Source organism: Mauremys mutica, chromosome 1, assembly GCF_020497125.1.
Source record: "Mauremys mutica isolate MM-2020 ecotype Southern chromosome 1, ASM2049712v1, whole genome shotgun sequence".
NCBI lineage: Eukaryota > Metazoa > Chordata > Testudines > Geoemydidae > Mauremys > Mauremys mutica.
Window position 1 is genome coordinate 197,235,672 of NC_059072.1, and position 23,889 is coordinate 197,259,560.

A 23,889-nucleotide genomic window follows, 5' to 3' on the forward strand; every position below is an offset into this window, starting at 1 on the left:
GAGTTGCCAGGGTCACTTTTCAACCGGGTGTTCCAGTCCAAAACCAGACACCTAGCAACCCTATCTTGTCAAGTGATAATTTTACAGCCAGCATCTTGTCCAACACCAGGGATTGAAGGGTGGGGGGTCACTTAAATAAGTAAGGCTCTGCAGTTTGCTCTCAAGAGCCAGGTTCTGTAGTGATGGGATGGATTGCCCACATTAGCCCTGCGAGAGCTGAATTAGGCCAGGTGGGCCTAATCAGCTCATTAGGCTGCAAGCAGGGGAGCCTTAGGCTAGGTGGAGGCCACTGATTGGGAACAGGCTCACCTGTGCAGGAACAAGCAGGGCTTGTCTAAAGCCAGGGAGCTGGCTGCAGGAAGGAGGCTACTATTATGAAAGGCTGTAGGGATGTAGTCACTTCTTGCATGGAGGAAGTTGGTAGCTGCTAAACCCAGAGGGAGGGGGGGATGAGGAATGCAGGAAGAAGCCCAGGAAAACAGCAAGCAGTAGGAGTGTACAAGGACTGTGGCTCCTTATTATGGAGTCCCTGGGCTGGAACCTAGTGTAGAGGGTAGACCTGGGTTCCCCTAGTGGCCACTGGGGAATGGCAAGGGCAGTGGAGGTGCCAGCCAGCTAACATTTCTGGAAAGACTGTGAATTCCCTGGCAGGAGAGGCCTTTAGTAACTGAGCCAGAGGGCCAAGCCAAAAAGAAGCTGCTGCAGAACCTGGAAGCGAGTGGGGCTACAGAGTGAGACAAAATAGGAAGAAGAAAATACTACAGAGCGAGTGCAAGCTGGCAGGACTAATCTCCAGGGTGGCCAGAAGGAGGCGCTGCTTGTGGTGAGTAGACCCCATGATATGTGGTGGAGAATGTGGACAAATGGTTACCCTTGACATGCAGGGAGGTCCTGAGACACTGGAAACACTGTGTAAGGCAGTGATCCTGATACAAGGAGAGTAGGAAAGACTACAGGAGTGTTACATCTGTGGGGAATGAAGACTCCTGAAAAGGGAGTGCCCCTACTGGTTTCGGGGAGAGCAGCTTTACTTAGCTAGAAATGAAGCAAGCCCCAAAGAATCCATCCTGTGGGGAGAACAGGAAAAAGAGGGGTGTGTTTTGCTTGTGGTCAGCAGGGGCACCTACGGAAGGGATGCCTGTATATGAGCTGTGAGGGGAAGACTAGCCCAGGGGACGGGGCTAGACAGGAGAAAGCCAAAAAGAAGCCTACTGCCACAGCAAAGGAGAGATTGCTTTAGGTGCTTGGAGGCTGGCTATATAAAAAGGCATTACCCTCTTAAGAGAGGGTGTAGTAGCAAAGGGGAAGGCAAGGATGCCAATGAGACAGAAAAAAGGGCTCCAAGATAAATTGATTGATTAGGCTAGAGAGGGCCCAGCTGGAAACAGGCATGACCACAGAGCTGAAGAAGGCTACTGTGGGGACCCAGACACTGGCAGAAAAGTATAGAGATGCAATGGAGGAACAGGACAGGCTGTGGCTCATGGTCAGGGACCTAAGACAAGAAAGGGATGACCTGAAAGTCCAGGCGTGGGGTAGGTGATTTAGAGAATACCTGCTCACCCCTGGGTTGCAGTCTTGGGGTGGGGGGGATTCACTCAGCATACAGCTCCCTGCAAGAGCTGAATTGGGCCAGGTGGGCCCAATCATCTAACTGGACTGCAAACAGGGGAAACAGGTTATGAGAAGGCCAGTGATTGGGAACAGGGTCACCTGTGCAGGAACAAGCAGAGCCTGTATAAAGCTAGGAAGCTAGCTACAGAAAGGGGGATTTTGTTGCTGGGAAAAGCTGCAGGGAAGGAGGCTGCAGCCACTCATTGAGAGGGGGGAGCCTGATATGTAGGAAGAAGCCCAGGGAAACAGTAGCAAGAGGTGGGACTGTGGCTGCTTGTTATAGGGTCCCTGGGCTGGAGCCAGTGTAGCGGGCATGCCTGAGTTCCCCTACCAGCCACTGGGAAGTGACAAGGGCATTGGAGGTGCTAGCCAGCAGGCCTGGAAAGACTACATTCCCTGCAAGGAGAGGACTTTGGTCCAGAGGACCAAGCCCCAGAGAAGAAGCCACAAACCTGGAAGTGAGTGTGGCAGCTGCAAGACAAGGCTGGAGGGAGAGCGTAAGGGGGCAAAGCTAATCCTCGGGATGGCCAGTAGGAGGTGCCACTCCCTGTGAGTGGGCCCTGTGATAGGGGTTGAACACACCTGGCCCATCTGTAGAGCTGGCATTTGGGGGGTGGGGGCGGCACATGAGTAGGGCCCTACCAAATTTACAGCCAATTTTGGTCAATTTCATGGTCATAGGATTTTTAAAATGATAGATTTCATTATTTCAACTATTTAAATCTGAAATTTCATGGTGCTGTAACTGAAGGGGTCCTGACTTAAGAGTGGTGGGGTGTTTTTTTTTGGGGGGGGGTGTCTCAAGGTTATTGTGAGGGGGGTGCAGTATTGCTACCCTTGCTTCTGTGCTGCTGGTGCTGCTCTCAGAGATGGATGACTGGAGAGCGGCAGCTGCTGTTAAGGAGCTCAGTTCTGAAGACAGCTGCTGCCAGCAGCAGTGCAGAAGTAAGGATGGCATGGTATGGTATTGTCACCCTTAATTCTGTGCTGCTTCTGGTGGGGCACTGCCTTCAGAGCTGGGCACCTGGCCAACAGCAATTGCTCTCTGGCTGACCAGCTCTGAAGGCAGTGCAGAAGTAGGGGTAAATTCTGCAAAATCAGCAGTGTCTGATCAAGGAGTTAAATAAAAACAACTCATTGAGAATAAAAACAGTAAAGGTCTATGTACAAATGCTGTTATGTTCACAGCCTACAAACAAAAGTTAGATTAAGAACAAAAAATACTCTTGCTGGCAGGGTGAAATGTAGTACTACTTTATTTTCATTCAGAATGAAAACAAAAAGACCAAAACCAGAGACACACAAAGTCGGGTTCTCTCAAACAGTCACTACTCAACCTGCCTTGCTCTAGGATGGCTGCCAACTGACTTCTGCTAGGCCTGAATAATACACTTCCTATAGAGCCCCCTGTCTGCAAGCAGAACCAGGACATCCCCCTCCTCATAATTTCAACACAGTTGTCAATGTACCACTAATGGAAGTAGTTTAAAAGCAAAACCACGTGAGCTAGAGTGCCTGGCAATGGAAGAAGAACCTTGATATAACAGGCATTACAGAAATGTGGTGGAATGATTAAAAAAAAAAAATAGGATATGGCAGTGGTTTCCAACATGCGGCCCAGTCAGCACACAGTTGTGGCCCATGTGATGTTCTTAGGGTCATACACTTAAGGTGACCAGACAGCTAATGTGAAAAATTGGGCTGGGGGTGGAGGGTAATAACCTATATAAGAAAAGACCCCAAAATTGGGACTGTCCCTATAAAATCGGGACATCTGGTCACCCTACATACATTTATTGTATATCTATATTGTGTGGCTATAACCCACAACACAGAGCTGCGTATCTGGCCCACAATGGTAAGTAGGCTGAGAACCATTGAGATCTGGTAATACCTGTTAGACTGTACAGGAAAGATACTCTAGGCTGAAAAAGTGGGGGAGCAGTGCTAGATTCTATGGAATTCTCTAGATACAAGATAAAATTGAGTGGAGAGGACCCATATGGTGGAATTTAGATTGATACAGATTTTAAACTGTAAGAACACAAATGTGTTATCAGGGTTAGGCTACCAGCCTCAAGACCAAGAAAAGAAAATTGGGCGCACAGTGAGAGACATCAGAGGCAGCAAAATCTAACACATGATGATACTGGGAGACTTCAATTATCCCTATATGAACTGGCCAAACCTCACAATGGGACAAAGTTTAGAGAACCAATTTCTTGACACTTTAGAACTAGCTGTTCCAAGAAGCAATCATTTAAAGCATATAGGTAGGGCCCTACCAAATTCATGACCATGAAAAACATGTTACAGACCACGAAATCTAGTCTCCCCTGTAAAATCTAGTCTTGTGTGCTTTTACCCTATACAATGCAGATTTAACAGGAGGGACTAGTGTTTCTCTCAAATTGGGGGTCCTGACACAAAAGGGAGTTACAGGGGGTCGCAGGGTTATTTTATCGGGAGGGGGTTGTGGTATTGCCACCCTTACTTTTCCACTGCCTTCAGAGCTGGGTGGCTGTAGGGTGGTGGCTATTGGCAAGGCACCCAGCTCTGAAGGCAGTGCTCTGCCAGCAGAAGTAGGGGTGGCAATACCATACCAGGCCACCCTTACTTCTGTGCTGCTGCCTTCAGAGCTGGGCGGCTGGATGGTGGTGGCTGCTGACTGAGGGCCGAGCTCTGAAGGCAGCAGTACAGAAGTAAGGGTAGCAATACCATACCATGCCATTCTTTCTTCTGTGTTGGTGGTGGCTCTGCCTTCACAGCTGGGACCCCAGCCAGCTGCTGCCTCTCTCCAGCTGCCCAGCTCTGAAGGTGGCGGCACCACTGCCCGCAGAAGTAAGGGGAGCAGTACCACAACCCCCCCTACAATAACCTTGTGACTCTCCCACAACTCCTTGTTTGGTCAGGACCCCTACAATTACCATACCATGAAATTTCAGATTTAAATAGCTGAAATCATGACATTTATGCTTTAAAAAATCCTATGACCATGAAATTGATCAAAATGGACTCTGAATTTGGTAGGGCCCTACACCTAGAAGAAAAGGCTATTCTCAGGTTAGTCTGAACACACATGAGCTAACTTAAGAAGTGACAGTAGCCGAGCCACTAAGCAATGGTTCTTGTTGTATTCTCATACTGCTTCCTGCCACATCAGTGTGCATGCAGTTGCCTGATCATTGCAGTCTGCCAGGTTGCTGGAAAAGCATTTGCACTCAAGCAGCTGACCTCACAGGAAATATTTCATTTTTGAGGCTCTCTGGCTCAGTCACAGTTACTGAGGCCAGTGATGTAGCCCCACTTGATCATTCTATCTCTAGACTGGCCATCTCCAGTGCAGAGTTGATTTAGGCAATGCCATATAGTTCAGGGCTGATCAGCACTTGAAGGTAGGTGCTCGCTGGTAGGAGCTAGAGTGCACAGGCTACAGGGTTGTTCTGTACTCTTGTTTGCCATAACTGTCACCCATATGGACAAGGGTTCAATGTTAGAGGTTTAATGGTGTCCAGAAAACTTTATCATGACTTCAGTTGACTCAGCGTCGATGTTATAGCGGACGTCTTGGATCAGTGCACTGCCTTGTGAGTTTGACTCTATGAGCAATTTCCAGATCCGTCAGGAGGAGCAAAACCTGCAAGGATGTAGAGGCGGTTGATGTGAGTAGGCTTAAGGCAAACTGTAGTATAGTGGCAGGCAGTGTTAAGTACAGGGTCTAGTTTCTTTGTGTGAAGGGATCATGCCCATACTGCACAGGCATATTCTGCAGAGGAGTAGCAAAATGCTAGTGCTGTTGATCAGAGTGGACGGGTCTGCACCCCTCTTTGATGTAACCAGCTTGCTGAGAATGTTTGTGTGCTAACCTTGGCTTTAGTTTTCTCAATGTGGGCTCTAAAGGAGAGGGTGTTTGAGATTAACACTGGGGTATACAGGATTTAAGATCACATTTGGCCTTTGTTTTTGAGATGGAATGCACTGACTTGTCTTTGGCTTTGCACGTACTTGGTTGGCTACATAGTACTTGTCTCGGGTATTAAGTGCATTCATCGGGGTATTCTCTAATATGCCAGACTTCTTGTGCTGTATGGTGATGCACAGATTATCTGCGTAGGTAAAGCATCTTGTGGTGAGGGCAGCTTGGCTGGTCCTTTGTGTAGCAGTTGAGTAATGCAGGTGCTAAGGTGTACCTTGTGAGAGGCCATTCTTCTATTGTCACCATCTGCTTCATTTGCCACAAAACTTAACGAAGGGTCTCCTCCTCCTCCTCTCCATTATGGTACTATTAGCTATGATGTTTTTTCATTACCATTAGTACCTTGGCAGAGAGCCCACAATAATTGTTGTTCTTTCAGCCACCTATGATATAGCCAAATGCCGCTCCCATAATCAATCCCTTTTCGTATCCATCTTTGTGTCAAATTCAGAAGCTGCTCAGTGCATGACTGAACCAAGTGAAACCCAGTCTCTTCATTGATAAGAAGTGGTTCAATAACTGCTGTCAGGTGATATAACAGTAGCTGCTCAAACAATTTTAAAATATCACAAAGGAATGAGAGGTTGGTAATGTTTTGGGTCAGATGGTTCCTTACCAGGCTTCAAAAGGGCCTTACCAGTCTCATCCAGCTCAAGGTACCGAAAATCTGGCAACAAGCTGAGGTATTTGACATACTTAGGAGCCACTTACACCTGTGGGCTGAAATTTTTGATATCCATTCAGATGTCCTCTAGGCCTGCTGCTTTCCCTGTTTTCAAGGCATTGATACTGGTCTCTCCCTTCTCCATGGAAGAGTTGGTTGCAAGACCTAGATTACTGGATGTATCCAGGGGGTATTTGACGAAGTGACCAGTTGGTAGTGGTCTGCTTAACCTTCCCATTGAATAGCATTTGATGGGCAATCTGGTCAGCAAAGATATTGAAATGATTGCTCATCTTGGCATTGTCAGAGTCTACCTAGATTTTGCTGTCGTGGGTCATATCCATGGATTCTGTCAAGCTCTGCTAGATGTTCATCAGCAACTACTATCATCTTGAAAGAGGTCATCTTGGAATCTTTGCTTGCATGCCTCATACACTATGGCTGACTGGAGTGTTAGCCCAGGGGTATATCATTTTTGACATCCATGAGGTGTTTCTCCAAGCAGATAGACTTACAGTGTTGACAATGTGGCTGTAGTTCTCGGGTATCAGTCCTATTGAACTGACAGCTAGGTCAAGATCTTTGGAGAATGCTGATCAATTTGTTCTCTTGAAGTTGAAGCGACATCAGAATGACACAGGGAAAGCAGAATTTCCCTCCATTCTAAAAGGGTGGCATTGCAATCTTGGAACTGGGTCTAGCACAAATGTTCTACAGCTGTGATCTAGCCTAGTGCTAACAAAGGCTAGGTCAGCATTGTACCCATTCTTCCACCAGCCACAGTTAAAAGAACCAGGTAGCTTTGGGTCATGAATCAGGCTCAGCTGCCCACATCTCAGCCAAGTTTCCATCGTCCTTGTTCTCTGTTGAAATTGCCCAACATGATGCGTGGCACATCTTGTTGTACAGGCAGGTCGGTCAAATTAAAATATTTTTGGTGGCTTGCAGATGTTTAGGAGATCTTGTACAGGAACTCCTCACTTAGTCGTCCTGGTTAACGCTGTTTTGATGGTAAGTTGCTGATCAATTAGGGACCGTGCTCGTTTAAAGTTGTGAAATGCTCCCTTCTAACATTGTTTGGCAGCTGCCTGTTTTGTCCACTGCTTGCAGGAAGAGCAGCTCGTTGCAGCTAGCTGGTGGGGCTTGGAATCAGGGTGGACCAGCAGCTCCCCCTATTAGCTCCCCACTCCTCCAAGTTCCCTGTGCAGCAGCTGTCCCTCCCCCCCACTGCCATGTGCTGCTCCTGCCCTCTGCCTTGGAGCTGCTCCCAGAGACTCCTGCTTGATGTGCAGGGTTAGGAGGGGGGAAAAGGGAGGCTAATGTCAGGGTGTCTCCCCCCTTCCCCCTGCTCCTGGACCCTGCTTACCCCACCTTCCATAGAGCGGCAGGACACACAGTGGAGGGAAGGAGCTGCTAGGCAGTAGCTGCGGGTCTCAAGTCTCAGCAAGCTGATTTAATTAACAAGGCGGTGTACTTAAGCCTGGGGTCAGCTACTTAAAGGGGAAATAAGCATTTTTTTTCTCACACACAGGGTGTCTGTCTGACCTCCCTCCTTTCCTGCTGCCTTGTAGAGTGTTGAGAGTTAACCCCTGAGGGCTCAGTCAATTGCTAGTTCATTATTCCCTGGGAAATATCCCACCCTCTGACTCCTCCACCTCAACCAAGCTACACAATCATCATCACTGTGTACCACTATTAAATTGTTTAAAACTTAGACTGTGTGTGTGTATTAGTCTTTTGTCTGGTGAGAGAAATTTCCCTGGACCCTATCCCCCTGATTTACATTATTTCTTATGGGGAAATTGGAGTCGCTTAAAGTTGTTTGTTTGCTTAAAGTTGCATTTTTCAGGAACAGAACTACAAGGTTGTGAGGCGTTCCTGTAGAGCTCTATAAAATTTTCTTCCATTTTATAGGTGGATGCAATCCTGATGCCTGGCTTAACAGGAGCCTTCACGTGGCAGCCCCCTGTCAGCCTTAAAGGTTGTGAAATCTGCTAAATAATCTTGAACTACCACTAAGTAATAGTGACCACAGGATAACTGGGTTCAATATCCAAGGAGCAGGTGGGGGGACCAAAAAGTGACTCAGTGACACTCAACTTTAGAAGGGGAGATTTCAGTAAAATGAGAAGGTTGGTCAAAGTAAGTAAAGTAAAAGGAAGCCCCAAGTAACAACAGTAAAATTCTTAAAGGTAGCATGGATTTGACTTAAAGAACCCAAACTATAATAGCCTTGCTGAACATAAAGGGAAGTAGGAACAATGTGTAACCCAATATGGCTAAATGGCCATATTCAAGCCAAACAAACACTTCATTTTTTTTTAAAGCTGATCCTAGTGAAGCCAATAAACAGGAGTGTAAATTTTACAGCAGGCAGCATGTAAGAAGGAAATTAGAAGGGCCAAAATGGAGTGAATAGCTAAGGGTTTAAAAAAAAAACAAAAACAAACAAGTGATTCTTTACAGCAGAATCAGGGAGCCTGCAAAGTAATGGTGACATTAATGAAACTGAAAGGTAGGAAATTAAAACTGCTAAAAGGAAATACTTTTTCACACAATGTGTAACTAAACTGTGGAACTCATTGAGACCAAGAATTTAACACAATTAAAAAGGGACTGGACATTTTATGAGTATCAAGAGCATCATTAATTATTCTAACTCTGGATGACAATGTTGAAGGGATATGAAATGTCACATTTCAGGGTTTAAACCTCTAACTATTAGATCAGGATGAGCTCTAATGTGAGGAGGAGCACATTCTCTTCACCCGCCTACTCCTGGGTTCTTATAGCTCTGTGTAAATCCTCTGGTAAAGGGCACTGTCAGATTCTGGACTAGAGGGGCCTCAGGTCTGAGCCAATATGGCAATGCCTGTTTCTTTTTTAGGAAGGAAAATCTACTAATATGAAATGTATAGCTAAGTTAGTGTTCCACCATTACCCTGCACCCTGAAGTCCCTTGGAGACCTTGAAGTCCAGGGAACACCTCGTGCTTAAGTGGTTGCATTTTACACTATTGTAAATGGCTTCACAAGATGCAGGGCAAAAGTGAAATGGACATATAGTATCTAAGGGTACGTCTACACTTACCTGCCGGTTCGACGCGGAGAGTTCGACTTTTTGGAGTTCGAACTATCGCGTCTGATCTAGTTCGACCCCACCGCGTCTGGACGGGTGAGTTGTTCGAATTAGGGTACTTCGAATTCAGCTACGCTATTCACGTAGCTGAATTTGCGTACCCTAATTCGAACCCCCTTCTTAGTGTAGACCAGGCCTAAGAGTCTTACAATGATTAAGAGGCACGGATTGTATCCACAAAGGCCTTTATCTCATCTCCCTGCTTTTCCCTTGTTATCCTTCCTCCTTTCTTCTCTTCCCCCTGTTACGGATGACCTGGCACTATGCACAGGCCTGGCTGGTTTGGAGGAGAACTAGTGAGATTAATCCTTAGGATAGACCTAAAGATAACTAATTTTATGGATAAGGGAAGAGTATTTTGGAGGGGCCCACTATCTTCTTCTCCTGTTGCAGGTACAAAGAGTGCACCTGTGTTTCTTGGGGGCCTGGACATAGTTACTAGCATTTTAGAAAGTTTGGCAAAGGACAATTAGCCAAATATGCAGGATTCTCCCAGTTTTCTTTTAGAACTATGGCAGTATAGTTAATGGCTAGAGCACTGAGCTCTAGGGACCTGGGCTCTATTCCTGTCTCTGCCACTAAGATGAAGTGATCTTAGAAGTGAAGTGATTTACCCATTTCTCCCCCCACCCTATGATTTAGATGGTAGGTTCTTCAGGGCAGGGATTGTCTCTTACTACCTGTTTGTACAAGGTTTCATAATAGGCCTGTGATCCTAGCTGTGGTGTCAATGGCAGGACTGGAATAAGTGTGAATTGTAGCACTTGTGTAAATCTATTCACATTTGTAAAGTGTATACATCACCTCTATATGGTGGGTAAGTAGCACTAACCCAGTTTTGCAATCGGGGAAACTAAGACAGATGGATTAAGTAATTTGTCTAAAACAACCAAAGGGTGTTACTATGTGAGCATTAGGGTGCAGAAGTCCATTGTTCTAGCCCCAAATTTAGTTATCCAGATCATCCTGCCTCTCATGCTATTTGAGAAGCCCTCAAAGTCCCTGTTTCTCCTTTACTCTTTTCCCCTCTTCCTTTTCCTCTCCCTCCCTCCCATCACTTTTATCATGGAGGGTGGGGGGAGAGGAAATGGGGACATATAGTGAAGCAAACAATGAAAGCAGTGAGAGAGCAGACAATAATGAATGTAAATAGTGAAGTATGAGACACAAGGGAAGAAATGAAAAAGGGAAGTGCTGAAAGGAGAGAGTGGGGTGGGGAGGAAGACTATTCATGGGTTCTAAACTTGAGCTCATTCCATACCCAGGAAAAAGATAGAGAACATTGATCGTACTTGGTTTGGAGAATGAGGCTGTGATTTGCAACCTGGCTTTTCTCAGAATAATCAGATCAGGGCTGGACAATTCAGCCAACCAAACATACTGCCTTCCCATTCCTCGCTAGAATGACACTGTGTATCCTGCTCTGCATGTCTCCTAGAATGATCTAGACCACTGAAGACCTTTTTAAGCAAGCTATCAGGTCAGACATTGGCTACTGAAACTGTTCATACCAGGAGTCCTATTACCCGATGCCCCACCTCAGTGGAAGGAGGAGTGTCAAGTTTATAACTTTGTCACCTTCTGATGTCACCTGGTGTGACCAGGGTCCTAGAGGGAGTGGGGCATGCTGAGATTGCTCAATTAAGGCAAACGGCAAAGAATTGGGCAGACAATCACCAAAACAAGTGGTTATTCTAATATTTAGATTTGCCAAGTCAACGACAAAACTGCTTCTACAATAGCTTCTTACTAGTTACCCAGAAGCCAGAAATATAGTTCTCTTAAATCAACCCAGCGTTGAGCCTTTGCTCCCCACCCCCAACAGATGAGTCAAATACGATGAGGATTACTGAAAATCTTGTTCATCATATAAAAAGTTCCATCAATCCCAAAGGATTGGACACATTACCCCCCAGGTCAATGAATATATCTGATCTTGCCCAAATACATACTTACAGCCAATTCTTATTAACTAAACTAAGATTTTTTTAAAAAAATGTATTTGTTAAAAGATCATTATACAAACAGATATGAATAAAGTTCTTACGTTAGTTTCATAGTAGAGATGGTGAGCTCCAGAGTTGCAGAGTCCTTTCCATAATCAGTTCATCAGGTTATAATCCAATATTGGGCTGATCCATAATGCAACTGAAGACCTCAGGTTTGAAACTCAAACTTCCCCTGATGAAGTGTAAGCAGCTCTGAAATAACAGCATCAGGGCCCCTTGACAGCAGGCATTCCTTGGGTGAAGAACCGTGGTTTTGAAGTAACATCCTTTTTCCTAAGCACCACTGATGATTAGCTGCATGGATTAACATAAGGCAACTGCCCATCTCCTGCCATTTACAGGTAGTTTACCACAAACTTCCAAGAGAAATAAAGTCAATGATATTACTACAGTCACAGTTTATCTAAACATTAATGCCTCCTTTTGATCTCTGACTTCACAGAATATAGTGACAGGAGCAGTCTGATTACATTGTTAACCTCTAACAAGATATAGGTAAATATAGACTACTACAATCATTCTTTTTTCCAATTCTTTAACAATAGAAGTCTATATCTCAAAGCTCTCATCTATCTAACATGGCTTTGCTAGCTATTTATAAGGAAGTGCTCTAATCATTTAAATACTTTCATAGTTTATCTTTAAAGGTAGAATTTGGGTCACTTAGCCTGCAAGTTGCTTAACCCTTTCTGGATCAGTGTCACACCTGGCCCTGGCAAACAAGCTCCTCCTCCTTTTAAAAATGGCCTCTGCCAAGCTTGTGCTCTAAGCATAGATTCTCCAGGCCACACTTCCTGTACATGCTCAAGAGTCCTGAGTTTCTTACAACACTATTCCTCCTATAGAGCAGCAACAAAGGTGCTCAGCATAGGTCAGTTGTAGGCTAACGGCCATCACCTGTTTACCTCAGACAACTTAATTTATTTCCTCAGGGGGCTGCCTTATCAGACACTTAAAGTTAAATAAAGGCAAAATGGGCATAACTCATTGTGCATGCAGTGTGAAAATAAACCATGTGATATAGTGCTCAGATCACTGAAGAGGATTTAGGCCTGGTCTACACTAGGAGGTTATGTCGAATTTAGCAGCGTTAAATCGAATTAACCCTGCACCCATCCACACAACGAAGCTATTTAGTTCAACATACAGGTCTCTTTAGTTCGATTTCTGTACTCCTCCCCGACGAGGGGAGTAGCGCTAAATTCGACATGGCCATGTCGAATTAGGGTAGGTGTGGATGGAATTCGACGCTAATAGCTCCGGGAGCTATCCCACAGTGCACCACTCTGTTGACGCTCTGGACAGCAGTCTGAGCTCGGATGCTCTGACCAGCCACACAGGAAAAGCCCCGGGAAAATTTGAATTCCTTTTCCTGTCTGGCCAGTTTGAATCTCATTTCCTGTTTGGACATCGTGGCGAGGACTCAGCAGCACTGGCAACGATGCAGAGCTCTCCAGCAGAGGTGTCCATGCAATCTCAGAATAGAAAGAGGGCCCCAGCATGGACTGATTGGGAAGTCTTGGATCTGATCGCTGTGTGGGGCGATGAGTCTGTGCTTTCGGAGCTGCGCTCCAAAAAAGGGAATGCAAAGATCTACGAGAAGGTCTCCAAAGCCATGACAGAGAGAGGATACAGCCGGGATACAACGCAGTGCCGCGTGAAAATCAAGGAGCAGAGACAAGGCTACCAGAAGACCAAAGCGGCAAACGGACACTCCGGATCCCAGCCCCAGACATGCCGCTTCTACGAGGCACTGCATGCCATTCTCGGTGCGGCCGCCACCACTACCCCACCACTGACCGTGGATTCTGAGGATGGGATAGTGTCGACGGCCGGTTCCTCGAAGATGTTCGCGGACGGGGAAGATGAGGAAGGAGATGAGGAGGACGAGGCAGTCGACAGCGCTTACAATGCTGATTTCCCCGACAGCCAGGATCTCTTCATCACCCTCACGGAGATCCCCTACCAACCCTCCCCAGCCGTTAACCCAGGCCCTGAATCAGGGGAAGGATCAGTCGGTAAGTGCTTTAAACATGTAAACATTTATTTTGAACAGAACAGGAATATTAACAATGGAAAAGAAGGTCAATATGAACGGGGATAGAACAGAAATCATCTTGGGAGATCTCCACGAAGCTCTCCTGGAGGTAATCGAAAAGCCTCCACATGAGGTTCCTGGGGAGAGCGGCCTTATTGCGTCCTCCGTGGTAGCACACTTTTCTGCGCCAGGCTATCCTCAGGTACTCTGGTATCATTTCCTCGCAGAGCATGGCGTCATAGGGCCCTGGTTTTTGCTGGCTTTGACGCAGCATGCGGTCTTTATCTGTGTCACTGATCCTCAGCAGGGTGATGTCGCTCATGGTGACCTGCTTTGAATTAGGGGAATGTTAGTATTGGGACTGCTTGCCTGTTCCTTTACATAACTGTAACCGGTGGTTTACAGCCACGCGGTGGAGGCGGGACGGGGCAGAGTTCATGCTTTCCGGATTGCCGGCAGCAGGAACTGGCCAACGGTAGGAGCATTGCTTTGACCATGAAAGGAGGGCACTGCTATAAATTAAGTTTTAAGCAGCCAAAAGTCTACGGCTTACCAGGTCTGCCTGCTACACGGATTCTGCTGTCCTGCCCCGCTTGTCTGATCTCCAGATCTCCACTGCAAGACCCCAGGCACTGAATGCGAAGGCTGAAAATTCGACCTTGTCCTGAGTGCGCATGAGATAGGTGCTGTGCATGGTCTTGTTCACAGAGACAGACTAGGCTATGTTCATTGTTCCCTTTTTCCCATCACACAGCTGCAACTGTCTCCCGACCTACCCCGGCATCCCCCTCACAGAGGCTGGCGCAGATTAGGCGGCGAAAGAAAAGGACACGGGACGAGATGTTCTCAGAACTTATGGGCTGCTCCTGAGCTGAGGTGGCCCAGCAGACCTAGTGGAGGGAGAACATGTTGCAGTACCAGCACTCACACAGCGAACAGGAGGACAGGTGGCAGCAGGAAGACCAGCAGGCGACTCAAACGCTGCTTGGACTAATGAGGGAGCAAACGGACACGCTCTGGCGCCTTGTGGATGTTCTGCAGGACCGGAGGCAGGAGGACAGAGCCCCACTGCAGTCTATCTCTAACCGCCCTCCCCTGCCACAAAGTCCCATACCCCCCTCACCCAAAGTACCAAGAAGGGGTGGCGGCAGGGGCCATGAAAACTGTCACTCCACCCCTGCACAGTGCACAAGTACAAGAAGGCTCTCATTCCCAAAATTTTGAGAAGTCCTTTCCTTCCCACCTCACCCAAGCCCCTGTCCCAGTTTCATCCCCTAACTGTCTAGTTGATAATTAACAGAAAAGGATTTTTTATTACTGTTTCCGTCATGTTCTTTTAGAGGAGACCTGTGTTTGAAGAGGGGGAAGGGGGTTGGTAATTGGACAGGACAGTCACCTTTACCAGGGTACAGACATGGGGGCAGGTTCAGCAGCAGGTCACACACACATTGCAGTCACTAGGCACCCTGGTCAGTCTGGGAGGTGGTTTTCATGTTCTGTGGGGGGGTGGGCGGTTAGAGATCTTATGCAGCGGTCCTTATCCTGGATCACAGAGCCACGCAGCAGAGGATCTGTAACCATCCTCCCCCGCCACAAAGTCACATAGCCCCCCCACACAGAGTCCCAAAAAGGAGGCGTGGCAGGCTCCATTGAAACAACCAGTCCGCCACTGCGGACCGCTCTAGGAGCAGGAGCCTGTCATTCCTCAAGTTTAGAAGCGGTCTTTACATCACTACACACCCTACCCACCACAGTCTGCGTCCCAGTTTCAACCCTTTACCGCGAAATCAGTAATAAAGAAAATGGTGTTAATTAACAAAGTTCCATGTATTTTATTTTTAAGCGTGCGTTGGAAGGGGGGGAACGGGGTATGTAACTGCAGAGGATAGTCAACATTAGCTGGGTAAAGAAACGGGGGCAGGTTCAGCTTCTCTATAAACAAACTTAATAGTCACAGGTTACCCTGCTCACTGAGGAACCTAGCTTTCAAAGCCTCCCGGATGCACAGCGCTTCCCGCTGGGCTCTTCTAATCGCACGGCTGTCTGGCTGGGCGTAATCAGCAGCCAGGCTATTTGCCTCAACCTCCCATCCCGCCATAAAGGTCTCCCCCTTGCTCTCACAGAGAGTGTGGAGCACACAGCAAGCTGCAATAACAATGGGGATATTGGTTTCGCTGAGATCCGAGCGAGTCAGTAAGCTTCTCCATCTCCCCTTCAGACGTCCAAAAGCACACTCCACCACCATTCTGCATTTGCTCAGCTGGGAGTTGAAGAGTTCTTTGTCACTGTCCATGGCGCCTGTATAGGGCTTCATGAGCCAGGGCATTAGCGGGTAGGCTGGGTCCCCGAGGATCAGTATAGGCATCTCCACATCCCCAACAGTTATTTTGTGGTCCGGGAAGAAACTACCTTCCTGCAGGCGTCTAAACAGACCAGAGTTCCTGAAAACACGCGCGTCATGAACCTTGCCCGGCCATCCGACGTTGATGTTGGTAAAACGTCCCCTATGGTCCACCAGTGCTTGCAGCACCATTGAAAAGTAGCCCTTTCGGTTAATATACTGGCTGGCCTGGTGGTCCGGTCCCAGGATAGGGATGTGAGTTCCATCTATAGCCCCACCGCAGTTTGGGAATCCCATCGCGGCGAAGCCATCTAAGATGACCTGGACGTTTCCCAGGGTCACCACCTTTGAGAGCAGTAGGTCAACGATTGCGTTGGCTACTTGCATCACAGCAACCCCCACGGTAGATTTGCCCACGCCAAAGTGGTTCGCTACTGACCGGTAGCTGTCTGGCGTTGCAAGTTTCCAGAGGGCTATGGCCACTCGCTTCTGCACAGTCAGGGCTGCTCGCCTCCGGGTGTCCTTGCGCTTCAGGGCAGGGGACAGCAACTCACACAGCTCAAGGAAAGTTCCCTTTCACATCCTAAAGTTTCGCAGCCACTGTGATTCATCCCAGACCTGCAGCACTATGCGGTCACACCAGTCCGTGCGTGTTTCCCAGGCCCAAGATTGCTGTCCCATAGCATGAACATGACCCATTGCCACCATGATGTCCACAGCGCGGGGTCCCGTGCTTTGTGAGAGGTCTGTGCCACTCTCACACTTCATGTCCTCACCGCGCTGCCGTAGCCTCCTTGCCCGATTTCTCAGCATCTGACTGTGAAAAAGGTGGACGATAAGGTGCGAGGAGTTGACAACGGCCATAACTGCAGCGATGATCGCAGCAGGCTCCATGCTCGCAGTGCTGTGGCGTCCGCGCTGTCACTCACCAGAAAAGTGCGCGAACTGATTGCCCGCCAGCGCTTTCAGGGAGGGTGGGCGGGAGTGACGGTTGAATGAGGACAGTTACCCAAAACCACCCTCGACACATTTTTTCCCCCCAGCAGGCATTGGGGGCTTGACCCAGAATTCCAATGGGCAGCAGGGACTGTGGGAACTGTGGGATAGCTGCCCACAGTGCACCGCTTCCAATGTTGACGCTTGCCCCGTTAGTGTGGACTCACAAAGTTGATTTACTGTCCTTAGTGTGGATACACACATTCGACTTTGTAATATCGGTTCCACAAATTCGATTTAAGTAGAATTGAACTACTCTGGTAGTGTAGACATACCCTGAGAGTCCCAGTGGGTGTCTGTTAGGTCAGGGGCATGCACAAGAGGGGGACAAACTGGGGCACAGGCCTTCTCAATTGGCAGGGGCACAGAACTCCTCTGTCCTCAGGGGGTAAAGGGGGTACAGAATGTACCCCTCCAAAAGCAGTGAAATTTTTATTGCTGTGCATGCCCCTGTGTTTATCATCTATTAGTGGAGGGCAGCGATAGACCAGGTACCTCTAGCACTAGGAAAGAAGGGGATGCAGAGTGAAACTGCTCTCTGGCTCAGAAATGAGTAGCTATTCAAGGATCCACAGAAATCCAGTCTCTCTGGGGGTGGGGAGGAAAGCCTGGTAGGTCTACATAAGGGAGCCTTTCAATTTGGAGGAAAAGAGGATATCAGTAAGAAATAGCCCAAGCAAAATATCTTAGTAAGGGAGGGCCCACAGGGAGTTGGAGCTAGCCAGAATGCTGGTAAAGCCAAGGAAGGAAGCTGCAGCCAGGAAGAGCCACTGAGGTTTGAAAATGTAGAACCTGATTTTAAAGTGATGTCCAATTTTATAAAACAGGGAAATAATATGAGATTCTGATTTAGCAGCTAGACTGAGTGTTATGACATGCTTATACCTGTATCTGAATGTAGATACAGTCCAATAAGTGTCAACTGCCAGTGAATGTGGGCTCTTAATGACAGCCACGTCAGAGTACCAATCAGAGAAGCATTCAGTACCATCAGTGTGCATCATGCTGTATAGAACTTAGAGGGGGGTCATAATTGGAACAGAGGTTACGGGGCACTTAAACCTCTCAATTCCTCCTGGAATCAGAGCAAAGGACTAATAATCACTTTTGAAAAGCTATCTGGTCAATCTCAATGTATTCTGCAGACTTCCCATTGCTGTGGCCATTTGGGTTATTAATCTTACCTTGAGGATCAGTCATATTTTCTTCACCACACTCCTTGTTCCTCTGTAGGTAGACAGTTGTAAGGCTGTAACAGGAGGGATGTGTGTGTGGTGGTGGCTTTTTTTTTTTGTCAGAAAAAAAATTACAACAATCTTCAGAGAAGGCAACAGGCCTCTTGCTAAACTTGGAGATAGTTACGTGCAACTGTGTGATTCTATATTGGAGAGATCTTGCTCATATTGCACAAGATTGTTAAAAGAAAGCTCAGGATTAAGAAACTATCTTCCTCAAGGGAGGGAGTAAGAGCTCTTCTAAACCCTTGGATTACATGAATGACCTTCAAGCTTACAAATGTACTCACAATGCTGTGATGGCAGAAACTATACAAGAGAAATTCATTTTATTTGCTAAGATTTTTCCCCTTCCTGTTTGTTTACCAGGCTATATTTAAAATGCCTTAAATATTGAGTGGGGGGTTTAATTTCTACCCTTTTAAAAACCACTTGTTTTGAACCATCCAGTTGCTTATGTTTCTGAAAGAAACTATACAGATACTTAAGAATGCTTGGCTACTCTGTTAGTAGGGCTAAAACTAAATTTGGAAATAACATCTAAGAACTCTGCTGTAGAACTTTTTAATATGTATTATTTACCCTTGATCCTTTTTTGCAATCTTTTGGAAAGAAAGCAATTTGGGAAGTTATAAGCCCCGATAATAAAGATGTAGAATAAAATCTTTACTTAACTATGAAAGATAATGCAAGGAATTCAAAATCAATTGTGCAATCAAGACTGCTCTCCTGAGTTGTCTAATGGAGTGCCTTTGAGGCTGCTGATTGCTAGCTATTGATGTACTGGAGTTCCTTTGTTTCAGTTACGAAATATGAAATTTGAGTCTTGCGTCTGTCATGAACAAGGCAACATAACATTTTAAGATTTAAATACAAGACAGGGAACATCTCTTCATATGGAGTAAATGAAGGTCACATGTTAAAGGTGCTGCAAACTCAGGTTGCAGGTGCTTACCAAGTGGCTCTCACCAGTTTAGTGATTTGGTTTTCTTCAAAACATGGGCAGTGAATATGTACTACTTAAAAATAATTTTAATAAGGCCTAAACTTAAATTAAAATTAACATAGGTTGTCATAATTGCAAATTTAACTTTTAAATATTTTTTTTTTTAAATAAACCTGTTTAATTAAAAAATAATAATTGATTTTATCCACTCTGTATTATTCCCTCTTTACGGGATGGTGTAGGGACATTAAGTGACTTGTCTAAGGCCACACAGGGAGTCTGTGGCTGAGTTGGGAATAAAACCGTGGTGTCCTGGCTCCTAGTCAATTGTCTTATCCACTGGACCATGTAGAATCACTAACATATTTCTAACCTGGCAGGGAATTAAAAAAAAAAAAAAAGGTCATTTGCTAGATCCCCTCCCCAATAGTATTTTATTTTTTATTTCAGTGATCAAAATTTCTTTTCCAGGCACAATGTATTTTGTTAACTAGCCTGGGTCTAGCATGCTTTGAGTCTTTAACATAAGAACGGCCATACTGAGTCAGACCAAGGGTCCATCTATCCCAGTATCCTGTCTACCGACAGTGGCCAATGCCAGGTGCCCCAGAGGGAGTGAACCTAACAGGTAATGATCAAGTGATCTCTCTCCTGCCATCCATCTCCACCCTCTGACAAACAGAGGCTAGGACACCATTCCTTACCCATCCTGGCTAATAGCCATGAATGGACTTAACCTCCTTGAATTTATCCAGTTCTTTTTTAAACCCTGTTATAGTCCTAGCCTTCACAACCTCCTCAGGCAAGCAGTTCCACAGGTTGACTGCGTTGCATGAAGAAGAACTTCCTTTTATTTGTTTTAAACCTGCTGCCCATTAATTTCATTTGGTGGCCCCTAGTTATGATATTATGGGAACAAGTAAATAACTTTTTTCCTTATTCACTTTCTCCACACCACTCATGATTTTATATACCTCTATCATATCCCCCCTTAGTCTCTTTTCCAAGCTGAAAAGTCCTAGTCTCTTTAATCTCTCCTCATATGGGACCCTCTCCAAACCCCTAATCATTTTTAGTTGCCCTTCTCTGAATCTTTTCTAATGCCAGTTTCTTTTTTGAGATGAGATCACATCTGTACGCAGTATTCAAGATGTGGGCGTACCATGGATTTATATAAGGGCAATAAGATTCTCCGTCTTATTCTCTATCCCTCTTTTTAATGATTCCTAACATCCTGTTTGCTTTTTTGATTGCAGCTGTACACTGCAATCAGAGAACTACCCACGATGACTCCAAGATCTCTTTCCTGATTAGTTGTAGCTAAATTAGCCCCATCATACTGTATGTATAGTTGGGGTTATTTTTTTTCCAATGTGCATTACTTTACATTTATCCACATTAAATTTCATTTGCCATTTTGTTGCCCAATCACTTAGTTTTGTGAGATCTTTTTGAAGTTCTTCACAGTCTGCTTTGGTCTTAACTATCTTGAGCAGTTTAGTATCATCTGCAAACTTTGCTACCTCACTGTTTACCTCTTTCTCCAGATCATTTATGAATAAGTTGAATAGGATTGGACCCTTGGGGAACACCACTAGTTACCCCTCTCCATTCTGAAAATGTACCATTTATTCCTACCCTTTGTTCCCTGTCTTTTAACCAGTTCTCAATCCATGAAAGGATCTTCCTCTTATCCCATGACAACTTAATTTACATAAGAGCCTTTGGTGAGGGAACTTGTCAAAGGCTTTCTGGAAATCTAAGTACACTATGTCCACTGGATCCCCCTTGTCCACATGTTTGTTGACCCCTTCAAAGAACTCTATTAGACTAACAAGACATGATTTCCCTTTACAGAAACCATGTTGACTTTTGCCCAACAATTTATGTTCTTCTGTGTGTCTGACAATTTTATTCTTTACTATTGTTTCAACTAATTTGCCCGGTACTGACGTTAGACTTACTGGTCTGTAATTGCCAGGATCACCTCTAGAGCCCTTTTTAAATATTGGCGTTACATTAGCTATCTTCCAGTCATTGGGTACAGAAGCTGATTTAAAGGACAGGTTATAAACCATAGTTAATAGTTCCACAATTTCACATTTGAGTTCTTTCAGTATTCACCCAAGAGTTCTATCTGGTACCGGTGACTTGTTACTGTTAAGTTTATCAATTAATTCCAAAACCACCTCTAATGACACTTCAATCTGTGACAATTCCTCAGATTTGTCACCTACAAAGGATGGCTCAGGTTTGGGAATCTCCCTAACATCCTCAGCAGCGAAGACTGAAGCAAAGAATTCATTTAGTTTCTCCGCAATGACTTTATTGTCTTTAAATGCTCCTTTTGTATCTCGATTGTCCAGGGGCCCCACTGGTTGTTTAGCAGGCTTCATGCTTCTGATGTACTTAAACATTTTGTTGTTACCTTTTGAGTTTTGGCTAGCTGTTCTTCAAACTCCTTTTGGCTTTTCTTATTATATTTTTAAACTTACGCTGTGGATGTCTTTGACTTTGGGGGCAATGGAATTTGGACACAACTGTTGTTCTTTAATGTGAGGTCTTTCTAAAATGGAACTATTTTCCCCATAAGGTTATGTGGTGTTTAGATGTTGCTTGTAATTATTAGAACTGGGAGCACTGGCTGTTGGGAGTCTGAAAGGACAGGAAACAGGAAGGAGTGGGGAGGAGTTGAGGAGGCAGAGTGAGAGTTACAGAGGGTGCAGCAGCAGCTTGCTAAAGAGGTTTCCACTCTAAAAATAGAGTCCTGTAGAAGTTTGTTAGTACCTTGCCTGGCTGTTACAACAGGTTAGTAAACCTTTTCAAAAATTCCTTACTGAGCAGACACAGTGAGATTCTCCTCCAAGAGAGAATTTGAACATTTAACATGCACTTTCACTTTTCCATAATCCCTTTCACAGTTTAAAAATGAGTCTTCCTCTTGCTAGCACTGTGCGAATGAGAAGGGAAGAAGGAAGCAAGCAGCTGTGTACCAGAGCCAGGTCAGGGGCCTCTAATCTTCTATTTTCTACATACAAGATTAAAGATCTGCTTTGAGTTTTGATTAAGAATGCAAAGTTAAAAGATTAAATACCAGCAAGCCAAATTAAAGAGGTTTAAATCCAATCTCAGAATTCATCAAAGTACCAATTTTTTAAGCTGTCATTACAACACTGGATTAGTGCAAAGCTTCCCTGAACCCTGATTTGATGTTCTCTGGTCCACAATGTTACTCTTTCTAGAGTCTATGCTCTCAGCACAAAACCAGCTATTGTCTTGTATTCAAGCTCATCTCACCTAGAACTTTTTTTAATATATACACCCATCACCTGATTAATCTAGGAATGCTGCATATTTTGTGTGACCTGCATCTTGTATACTAGACACAATGCACTGTTCTGTATTATGCATTGTCACGAAATGTATTAAGCTTAGTAAACTTGGCTATTTTAGAAAAAAGGGTCTCCTTAGTCATTCTGGTAATTATGCACAATATTCCCGTGAGTTCCAGTTGTACTTCCTTTCTGCATTCTAAGCTGCCTACTCCAAAGCTATGTTACAGGTGAGTGGAAAAATGCAATAATTTGACCAAGGTGAGGTTAATATGGTCATCAGGCATAAGAAAATGTACTTGCCACTTCTTCTTTATTAAAGTCTATAATTGATATACAGACCTCCACGGTGACTGAAATCTCAGTTTAAATAAATGAAAACTGGAAAAAATATGTTGATCTTACCTTCTAGTGCAAATTCTTATTATAATAAATTATATGAAATACAAGCTGTTTAGTGCACATGCTGTAAAACACTGAGAAAATGTCCCCTTGCATTGCGCTTTCCTTTAACATTTTGGGTCTGTCCACTGCAGGGTATTTCTAATATTTGGGCTGCTGCAATTACATGAGCATTAACATTATGATTTCCTGGATTGTAACCACAAAAGATCACTTAAATACTGTACAAATCAATATTTTAATTTGCTGTTATTGCCTCTGGCAGAACACTGAATGTTAAATGACCCATAGAAAAATGTTTGTCCAGAGGCAACCCGTACCTGCTGTGTGTGGGTGGGGTAGGCAGGTACAGAGTGAGGGCAGTGGCTTCAGCAGATATTACTAAGCATGCTTGGTACAAGCCAAGCAGCCACTCTAGGGGGCATGTGACCCTTTCCCCCCCCCCCCCAACACACATTGGCTCTGCATAAGTCTTAGACTGGATTTTTGTAATATTAGAACTTTTCTTTTCAAAGAGACACATTTAATATTGTATCAGGCATTATTCTATGTATTTTCTCCAAATATCAAGTTAACATCAAAGACATGCTGATGTACTGTTCAGAAATAACGCAGTTAATTCACTTTTCAGGCGCTTTATCAAATGCAAAAATATACTCAGGGTTTATTCTCTGTGGCCCATCTCCTCTTTCTGCTTGATCTTGAAGTTGTCTTAAATACTGCTAAATGGCTTCACTGTGAGGCTATATAGGAGGAGGAGATGGTCCATGCAGGAGCAAGTCCTTGTTTAAACATACAACTTGAATTAGGAAGCATGATAAAAGATATGACTAGATTCATAGTGAGACACCCTGGCGAGTGCTTAATCTCTCTCCTCTGCCCTCTCACCCCCTGCCAATTTAAATTCTATCTGAGTATCTTATACTTGTTGGGGGTGTGGTAGAGGGTTTGCTTGGTTTGTGATCTTTATGTAGGCCCCCATCCTGCAATGCTGCACCCATATGTAACTAGGACTTCAATGGGACTCTGACATTGCAACTTGCCTGCACATCACTGGGCATGGTGATGATCTAAGTTGGGCAAATCTCCTAACTTTTTAACATTAACCTGGAATTTCCCTTCTCGAGCTGAAATCCAAGAGCAGGGCTATTCTTAGCTGACTATCTTCACATATGACTGGCTATGAGGATTTACAGGG

General features: G+C 45.2%; 1 long non-coding RNA gene across 1 annotated transcript in view; it reads left to right on the top strand.

Annotated features, from left to right (window-relative positions):
* The first annotated feature begins 300 nt into the window (after positions 1 to 300).
* The window catches only part of LOC123362029, a 103,007-nt gene continuing 79,418 nt past the window's right edge, over positions 301 to 23,889 (top strand). Inside the window, exon 1 of the long non-coding RNA XR_006576318.1 lies at positions 301 to 823. This is a non-coding gene — a long non-coding RNA (uncharacterized LOC123362029). The remainder of the gene's footprint in view (positions 824 to 23,889) is intronic.